The 9,814-nt window shown below is 38.3% G+C and overlaps 1 long non-coding RNA gene across 1 annotated transcript; it reads left to right on the top strand.

Annotated features, from left to right (window-relative positions):
• The first annotated feature begins 6,406 nt into the window (after positions 1-6,406).
• Positions 6,407-9,186, top strand: LOC128830384 (uncharacterized). Its single transcript, XR_008443572.1, has 3 exons — positions 6,407-6,696; positions 8,025-8,122; positions 8,749-9,186. It is a non-coding gene; the product is annotated as an uncharacterized LOC128830384 (long non-coding RNA).
• The last annotated feature ends 628 nt before the right edge of the window (positions 9,187-9,814 follow it).

Below are 9,814 nucleotides of genomic sequence, written 5' to 3'. Positions count from 1 at the left end.
TATTAAGCTGAAGTTTACAGTCAAAACAATCAAATGCATTCTTCAGGTTTTCTTTGAATACCTCCATTATCATCATTATGTCCTGCCATTTGCAACCTACCCAAACAAAAACTCTTGTGTTTTTTGCTTGAATATGTCTTGAATACATCATTCTGAACATCCCACCAACTTCAAGTTCTAGCTTCCTGCAGACTAGCGAGTCTAGTTTTCTGTTAATGAACCAGTTGCACCTTATCAATGGAATAAAAACTTCCTGTTAGGTGAAGTCTTACACCAAGTCTCAGTGATGAGGGTAGCCTCAGATGCCATGAAACATCTTTAAACAGATGTGATTTAATTCATCCAGGGTTGTCATGTGACATCCTAAAACTGAAGCCCTTGCAATGTCTTTTCAAAAGCTGATTACTTTTTCTTTCAAAGTAGCAATAAGGAGAAAAATGAATGTTAACTTGGCAGATTCAAGCTTTGTTTTTGTTACAGACATACATTATAACTAGAAGAAAATATAGAGGTTATGTGAAGATTAGAAGAAAAACCAAACAAAAAGACTTTGAATCTTTAAGTAGAAGTCCAAAACTTGCAAAATGCAAATAATGCCAAAAAAATGCAAATAAGAGCAGTGATAATCAGAAATTAACCCACATTGAAATTGTGGATATCTGACCCTTTCTGTGCTTAATTTAGTACATCTCCCAGTTTTAAAAACTATTTATTTATTTATTTAATTAGGAAGTATTAACAAGTTTACAAATCCTTGCCAGGTATATATCTGAAACAAAACCATAGTCATTATAACAGTGAGCTTTTGTTTAAAGAGCCATCATACAGGAATACAGTCATCAGGTCTCTATGAGTAGCAGGGTGGTACCAACTTCCCGGTTAGAGGTAAATTATATATATATATATTTATATTTATCTACAGGACAATAAAAGGGCCAAATAGTATTTGTGTGTGAAGCAAGAATGTCACTGTGCAGTCATTATGTGTGAAATGGCTCTCAGAGTCCGTATGGAGCAGAGAATGTCTCACATGCAGACTACCTCCGCGAAAAGAACATATATTATATCAAATCAAATTAATAGAAGAACGTACATACAGAATAGTGACATCAATATACTGTCTTTTTAAAATACTCATGTCCCTTTGAAATGACCTTTTCATTCATTCTGCTCATTACCATTAAACTATTTTCATTAAAGACAATGACGTATTAAATTCTACCACCTTTAATATCCTCACTCTTCAGAAGAAAATTATTAAGGTAATCTCATCTTGAACAAGTGATTAAGAAACAAAGAAAAAACTATACTAGAAAAGTAATGATAGGCCTAGCTGTCACCTCATGTATCCTTGGAAGACTTTACCTAAATAATGTAAAATGAAAAATGTGTCCCAGAAACTGAGACTAGAAGGTCATCACAGGTTAATAAATAAATAAATAAATAAATAAATAAATAAATAAAAAGAGCATACAAACAAACAAACCAACATAAGAACAGCCATATTGGGTGAGACCAAAAGTCGATCTATCCCAGGATCCTGTCTTCCAATAGTGGCAATGCCAAGTGCTTACGAGGGAAAGAACAGAACAGTTAAAGCTGTTTGGAGATGCTGGGAAAAAACAAATATTTTGGTAAGAATTACAAGGTGTTGAAATGCTACATCTCTTCTTGGAGAAGAAATATTCAGAAAACTGCCATTCACTGCTGGACAAACAAAGGAAGATCAATTAATTGCTGCACTCCTTGAAACCAAGAATGAATTGAAAGTAATAGACATAACACAAAAGAGATAATGGCAGGAGGTTGTGAATTAGAATAAGTCCTTAAAAGAATGAAGAATATGGACAGGAATCTTTATATGAAAGATAGGCATGAATCACTTCAAAAAGGGTAATAAAAGAAGTGAGCACACATAATAGAAAACAACAAATGAAATATGACAGCTATCCTGACCTCAGGGCAAGATGAGGAAGACAGCCTGGGAAGTTGATTTTACAGATTTATGGAATATTACCAAATGTACTATATTCAGTAGGGTGTCTTCTCAGCTGCAAAGAATTGCTCAAAACAAATTCACACTGTAGCAAATATCCTCAAATTCAAACAGAGTTAGTATGCCAAGGCTTTGCCTCACATGTTTGGACATGATGTACACTGAATCAATATGTAATGGTCAAAGGAAAAAAATAAGCTCCTAGATCAGAGGTGGGCAACCTGTGGCCTGCGGGCCACACACGGCCTGTCAGGGTAATCTGATGGCGGGCTGCAAGACATGTTTACATTTGCACAGCCGTCCGCAGCTCCCAGTGGTCACAGTTTGCTGTTCCCGGCCAATGGGAGCTGCGGGAAGAAGCGCAGGGCACAGGGACATGCTGGTCACCGCTTCCTGCAGCTCCCATTGGCTGGGAAGGGTGAACAGTAGCCACTGGGAGCTGCAGGCGGCCATGCAAATGTAAACAAACTGTCTGATGGTCCGCCAGCAGATTACCCTGAAGGGCTGCATGAGGCCCACCAGCCGCAGCTTGCCCACCACTGTCCTAGATAAAATAAATCTAAGCATATTTTCACTTGCAGATTCCAAATCATTGTGTGTGGGTTTTTTTTCATTTCTTTCAACAGCACAACACCCCATCCATCTCTCACCCTTTCCACGTTTTAACAAAGCAAAAGAAGTACACAAAACTTGCCATGTCAATACAAGCCAATAGTTCTATGGGGTTCTGAAATTTCTTTTGAATCATTTATTATTGGCCCATCAGAACCATAGGAAACATTTCTTCCTGACTCCAACTAGTGACCAACCTACCTTCTGAAACATGAATAGCCCTTGTAATGTTGCCCTAGCAAGTGTTAGCAAACACATTTTTCTCATTGATATAATGATCCGATCCTCTTTTGAAATTCACTAAGCTGTTTGACTCACTAATATCTTGGGTCAATGAGTTCCAAGGATTATATATATATATAAACATTTTCCATTTTAAAATTAATTTTGTTTTAATGCTGAATGCTATTTTATTCTTATATTGCTGGCAAAGGTGAACAGGAACAATCAGTTCACCTTTTTATACCACTCCTCATTATCTAATATTCCTCTCTGCAGTGATTTATTTATGAAACTCCTAAGGAGGGGAAAATCCTACCCAATGTGTTTGAATCTGAGAATCAAGTTAAAATACAAACACATAATGGGTGGAATTTTAGAAAGTGTTCAGTGTTGGCCTAATAGCACTCTTGAATGAGAGTTTTACAATTAATTCCAGTGGGAGCAGTTCAGCCAATGTTGAGCATTTTTGAAAATCTCACCCAATATATTTGTCAAATAATAATGTAAGCCACAGATGAACATAGCAAGGAGGCATGCTGTTAGTGAATGCCCTGAGCCAGTGAACAGATTTGTTTGTTTACTGAGTGAGGCAACAATTTTCTGGGTTTCTAACCTCCAAACAAATCAATGTCCTTTATTATTTATGCTCTTATTCTTCTACTTTACAAATTAAATAGTACTTTGATGTCCAATTTAAAATGCACTTATAAGTGTAATTCAGCAATGCTCACTCCTACCCTTCATCCTTTGTTCATTTGGCAATCCTTACTTTTAGTCCTCTGAAAATCAGAATTCCTCACTTTATGCCCCAGATGAACACTATTACTCGTCAAGGGAGTCAGCATGACAGCTCTGGAATTGCATATCTTCTCTTTATCTACAGAGGGCCATATTCTGCTACCAGAGATGACTCACTGATGGCAATGGGACTGATCACATGAGGATGAAATAAGTATTTAGTTCAGAACAAGTATCCTCTGGGCAGCAGCATTGCAAACTGCTCCCTCACTGTCCTACCGATGTAACTTAATCATGAACTGATCAGACCACTGTGATAGAATATAGCTCTGTATTCACACCCTACACATTATTGTAATAATCTTTGAACAAAGTATGCCTTGCTAAGTATCATTTGAAAACTCACTATATGCTGCTTAGTATTGACCTGATAAAATATGTGTGGCAACATTGTATGTGAAGTTATAAGATTCCACTCTATGCTGTTATTATCACATGTTCTAAACCCCACAACTCTGTCCAAACAGAAGTTGGCAAACAACTCTGTCCTAAACAAAGGAATGTGTGCTCTGACAGTTAGGAACTTTTTCCTAATGTCCAACCTAAACCTCCCTTGCTGTAGTTTAAGCCCATTGCTTCTTGTTCTATCCTTAGAGGCTAAGGTGAACAAGTTTTCTCCCTCCTCCTTATGACACCCTTTTAGATACCTGAAAACTGCTATCATGTCCCCTCTCAGTCTTCGCTTTTCCAAACTAAACAAACCCAATTCTTTCAGCCTTCCTTCATAGGTCATATTCTCAAGACCTTTAATCATTCTTGTTGCTCTTCTTTGGACCGTCTCCAATTTCTCCACATCTTTCTTGAAATGCGGTGCCCAGAACTGGACACAATACTCCAGTTGAGGCCTAACCAGCGCAGAGTAGAGCGGAAGAATGACTTCTCGTGTCTTGCTCACAACACATCTGTTAATACATCCGAGAATCATGTTTGCTTTTTTTGCAAAAGCATCACACTGTTGACTCATATTTAGCTTGTGGTCCACTATAACCCCTAGATCCCTTTCGGCTGTACTCCTTCCTAGACAGTTTCTTCCCATTCTGTATGTGTGAAACTGATTTTTCCTTCCTAAGTGGAGCACTTTGCATTTGTCTTTGTTAAACTTCATCCTGTTTACCTCAGACCATTTCTCCAATTTGTCCAGATCATTTTGAATTATGACCCTCCAAAGCAGTTGCAATCCCTTCTAGTTTGGTATCATCTGCAAACTTAATAAGCGTACTTTCTATGCATATACTCAGTAGACACTTGTTCGAGTTTGGCAGCCAAATTATCCAAAGATTCCAGGGGGCTTCCCTGTGTTCTGATCAACATTAGCTGGAGGTACAATTAAGTATTTGGAATGTTAAAATTTTAAGCTGAAGTGCTAGGCTATGCATAGCTACCAAACTCACCCAAATGTATTTGATCTAACTTTTAGTTTCCTTAAGTGTTCTCTCTGTTTTCTAATAAACATTGCCGGGTTGTTTTAGGAAAAGTGTTGGACTTGTGAGCCGTTACGAAAGAAAGAAACTCACAATCAGGACTCTAAGGAGCTTGTGTAAAGATAGTGGTACCTATCTGGGCACATTTTCCCATATGACTTTTAAGAAGAAAAAGGACTAGGAATAATATCATATATCTAAATATGTCTGTCCTGATGGGTACTAAGCATCCTCCATTTCCACTGAATTCACTGTCAATTAAGGATGTTCTGCACCTTAATCAGTCCATTGCCTGGCAGATACTCTGATGTCATTTTTAAAAGTGCTTCTGTTGTAATAATTGGGTCTACAAATTTACCTTAATTGCAATCTCAACTGTAAAAAGTGAGTACAATTTCATTAAATGTCACAATAACCTATAAACAACAAACATTGATGGAAACAGATGCAAAAGGGAGATAAAACAGCTTAAATTAGTCAAAACAAAAGGCAGCTGATGTAACTCAAGGACTGAGTTAAGATCATGCCCGCTAAACAAAACAAGTGTGGGACCAGAAATCAGTGAACCAAAATTAGTGTGTCAGAAATTAGGCTTATTGGTAGATACAATAATGAGGGAATGGGCTATTCTGCCCATCACTTCCTTTTGGGGTCCTTAAAATGAGACTTTTGGGGGAAAAGCTGGCTACCATAACAGTGGCTGACTGAAATGAGGGGATGCAAATTCTGGTTGATTGAAAGACAAAAGAAGTGGAAGGATCAAGCTTCGCCATCATGACTGCTAGCCCCACTGTCTTCTGGGATCCTGGGCCTTCTTCATCCTAATCCTGAGAGATGCGCTGACCAGCTTGGAACAGAGAGAGGGACCCAGGTGACTCTGTTACCTCCACTAGCTCCATTAAAATCCTGACCACCACTTGGAATGTGAAATTTTGTCTCCACCCTTAAAATATGCCCTTTTCCTTCCCTACATTATTTCTTCTCTTTCTTTTTTCCTTCTTTCTAATAATAGTCTGGCTTACCCAGCCAAGACTGTATATTTTGCAACATTGCTGTAAGCCTGTGACCAGAAAGGCAGCGAAATGCAATGCCATAAATATCCCAAAGCTGGTACAAGATTGCCAGGCCTCAAAGTGGTGTAGGGGCGTGAGCAGAAATTTTACTTTGACCCCTTTTTTGGGGGGGCACATTCTGTGCCCTGCCCCCTGCTCTGGCAGGAGCTCTCTCTTCCCTCCCTCCCTCCCTCTCCCTGTCTCGGCTCCAGCAGGAGCTCACTCTCCTCCCACAGCCCCATGGCCAGGAGGAGCTCGCTCTCCCTGCACTGCAGCTCCAGGGCTGGAGGAGTTCTGTGCCCCTGATGATTATTGGATGGGGGCAGAGTGCCTTTGCTTTCCCCCCCTCCTCCTGTTATGCATGCCCCTGTGGCTGATAAAACCATGCAATTTTCCTGTGTTTTTGTCAGCAGCGAGGTTGCAAGTGAGAGTCAGCACCAGAGAGAGAAGCTGAATTTTCCATCTTTGCTCTTCTTTTCTTTCCCCTTTTGTGTGTGTTTGCTTGTTTTGTGCTCTAGAATACAGGACTGGACTTTAACAACAGCAATGACAACAGCTGGAGCCCATCTCAATCAACTTCTCTTTTTTCCAAAAGGTCAGTTATCGTCATCTTTACTATCATCTAAAAGACTGTCAAACAATGGGTTTCCTTATAAAAACTCTCTACAGTGAAAGCCTTACTTAAAACTTAACGTTTCAAATGCTTTAACTATTTTCCTTTTCTACAACTTTAATGAAACGTTTAAGAGATTTTCAATAATGTGTTTGCCATGATTCTATGCAGGCTGAGGTCTCTGCGTACCAAACTGCTAGAGAGTGGTGGGGTCATATTAACACCTTTGACTCTTTTTTTAGTGTATATATTCTACTCAAATTAATACAACACTATCATTCAGATCTGATACTTCAGGCATAACCAGAAGGAACACTACAGACACAAGTATTAAATTTTTCACCACAGCAGGTATGTGGGGAGTTCCATAGGTGAAAAGGGAACAGTACATGACACACTACCATGATATAAGTGGGAGTTGCTATAAAGAGGAAAAAAATTATCTCTATATATAATACATCAGAAAACCTTTATGATGAACATTCCAGGGACAATGTTATGTCTCATGTAATCCATGAACCAATCATGTCTTCAGATAAACTAAAATGACTGTAACTAGATGGATTAAATAAACAATAAAAATACAAATAAAGCAAAATGGATCAAATAAGAGACTTCTTACAAGCTGCTATCCCATCCTTACCTAGGCTCAGTCTCTGTTTCATCTGCAACTGACAATTTAGCTGGCCCTAGTGGTTCAGATTTTAGAGGTTCAGTAACCAGATAAAGTCACCCTAGTTTGTTAAAGCTACATACACTGCCAATAGCTTGGAAGCGGATTTGGGCAGAGAAGTGTATTACTTTATTGGGCAGATTCCCTTAGTATTCATTAGCTCCATAAACTTAAGCAACAAGTATCAAATGGCATATCTCATGACAGTTTGTTTGAAATGAAACCTTGGCTCAGTTAAAAGTAGAGCACAGTACCGTATACTGTAGAATGAATATTTGTTCTATATTTATTAAATTTCCTGGCAATTCACATTATGCCTTAACATTTAAATTTGACACTGTGGGTTTAAAAAACAATTCCAGAATAATGTTATTTGATTTGATTTTAGACGGTGCAGAGTGCATTTCAAAAATGATCAGCCAGCAAGTCTTGTGTTCGCACTTATTGAAATGTCTATTCAGCTCTGGATGGACATACTGGTGTGCTCAATTGTGGCTCCTTTTGTGAATATAAATTAGCAAATGTGCAAACACAATTTATCTGAATGCTTATTTCCAGAAAACCTGCTTCAGTGAAACTATGGCAACCACATAACAATACCTTTATTATTATTATTATTTCATTATTTGTATTACAGCGGTATCTAGAGACTCCTGCCACAATTGGGGCCATATCGTGCTAGGTGATGTATAAGCACATAATAAGAGACAGTCCCTACCTCAAATTGTCTAAAATGTAAGTACACAGACTCCCATTGGCTCTGGTTCACTCCAAAATAGACTAGACAAAGGGTTGGGAGGAAGAAAATATTTTCTCCATTATTCAAATGGGGAACTGAGGGACAAAGAGATTAACTTTCCCAAGGTCACACAGGGTGTCTGTGGAAGAGCAGGGAATTAAACCCATAACTCCCGAGTCCCAGTCCTAACTTTATCCATGAGAACATTCTTCTTCCTTGATAGCACAGAAAATATGCTAAATACCGCTAATACTATCTAATTGGCAAGAGTTCTGAAAGTTTTACTAGACCCATGTAATTCTGGTGCAAAGGTGAGTGAAAGGACTGCAGTTTTGGCTGGCCTTTATGATGGAGGCTGTGAAGGAGCATTGCTTCTTACATTCTCCTTCTCCATTGTAGCTCCAGTGTTGGCATACATACAATCTGCCTTTTAGGATTATAAAGCCTAAAGGACTGCTGAGGCAGTCAGCACACTGGCTCATATTCTTTGAAGAATAAAAAAGTATGCATACATTCAAAATGTTAATGTTAACAAGCAAATGTATATGTACTATAATAATTTCAAGATAACATAATAATTTTGCATACATGTAAATATTCTTTGTGTATATACAACCCTTAGGTGCACAGTCACTTGTTTCCTTCGCATAGCGGGATGAAGGAGATGGAAGCACAGTAGCAGCTATTCCCTGCTGCCTCTCACAGGATCCTGTCCAAACATATCTACTTCTGGGAGAAGGAAGAGGCTTACTGTTGAACAGGCAGATAAAAGGGGCTGTGCATATCAATTAAGACAATCAGTAGGTTTTATTTACAACAATTTTAGCCAACACTTTTTGGCAGAACTCACCCAAATCTAGTGCAAACCTCACAAATGAAGAGATTTGTTTCTATTCTGGAACGCTCACTTCTTGAGAAAAAGGTCTATTAACCTTTTTAAAATAAGGAAACTTACAGTGAAATAGGAGAAGTGGCACTTGCATAGTTTATCATGTCCCTCATGGAAGTTCTATGGAAATCATCTCTAATAAATAGAATTTCACCACTCTGACGTGGTAATAGTAGTCTGGTGTTTTAATTCTTATTGAGGATTAGGGCATACAAACAACATTTGCAATGTTTACATTGTCCCTTTTTAATTTTCAGTTGAACAAAAAGAGAATTTTTAGAAACTAGAATGTCAGTCTCATAACTCAAAAGCAGATTATCCAATTAATCTCAGAATATTTATTTTGAAAATATCTTTCTAGGCAGAAACTTTGCATGAGAAATGTCATCTAGAATGGAGTTGCTTTCAGTAAAATAGGGTTTATAAGAGAAACTGTCTTACAGCTTTAACTGTTTATCTAGGTAAACACCCATTACTGTGATATCCAAGTTTCTCTAATGTGATTCAAAAATAGGGACAAATTTTTCAGTGTAGATATCCCCACATAATATGTGCACACATGCTCAAACTGGTCACTGTGAGTACATGCTCTTGCGAATGCAAATTGGTAACTCTGACTACTCAATGGGTTTCTTTTAGAGAGTACCAAGCAGCTATGCAAACCAATTCGCTCTAAAGTAATCCAAGTTGCAATTAGTGTTTCCCCTTTGAAGCCAATCTTCATGCAAACTTGGACAATACACTGTTACTGCACTTTGGGCTTGGCACGGTAGGGAGGTCTGACACCTCAGAGTGTCAG

Source organism: Malaclemys terrapin, chromosome 1, assembly GCF_027887155.1.
Source record: "Malaclemys terrapin pileata isolate rMalTer1 chromosome 1, rMalTer1.hap1, whole genome shotgun sequence".
Lineage (NCBI taxonomy): Eukaryota > Metazoa > Chordata > Testudines > Emydidae > Malaclemys > Malaclemys terrapin.
This window is presented reverse-complemented; position numbering and strand designations above follow the sequence as displayed.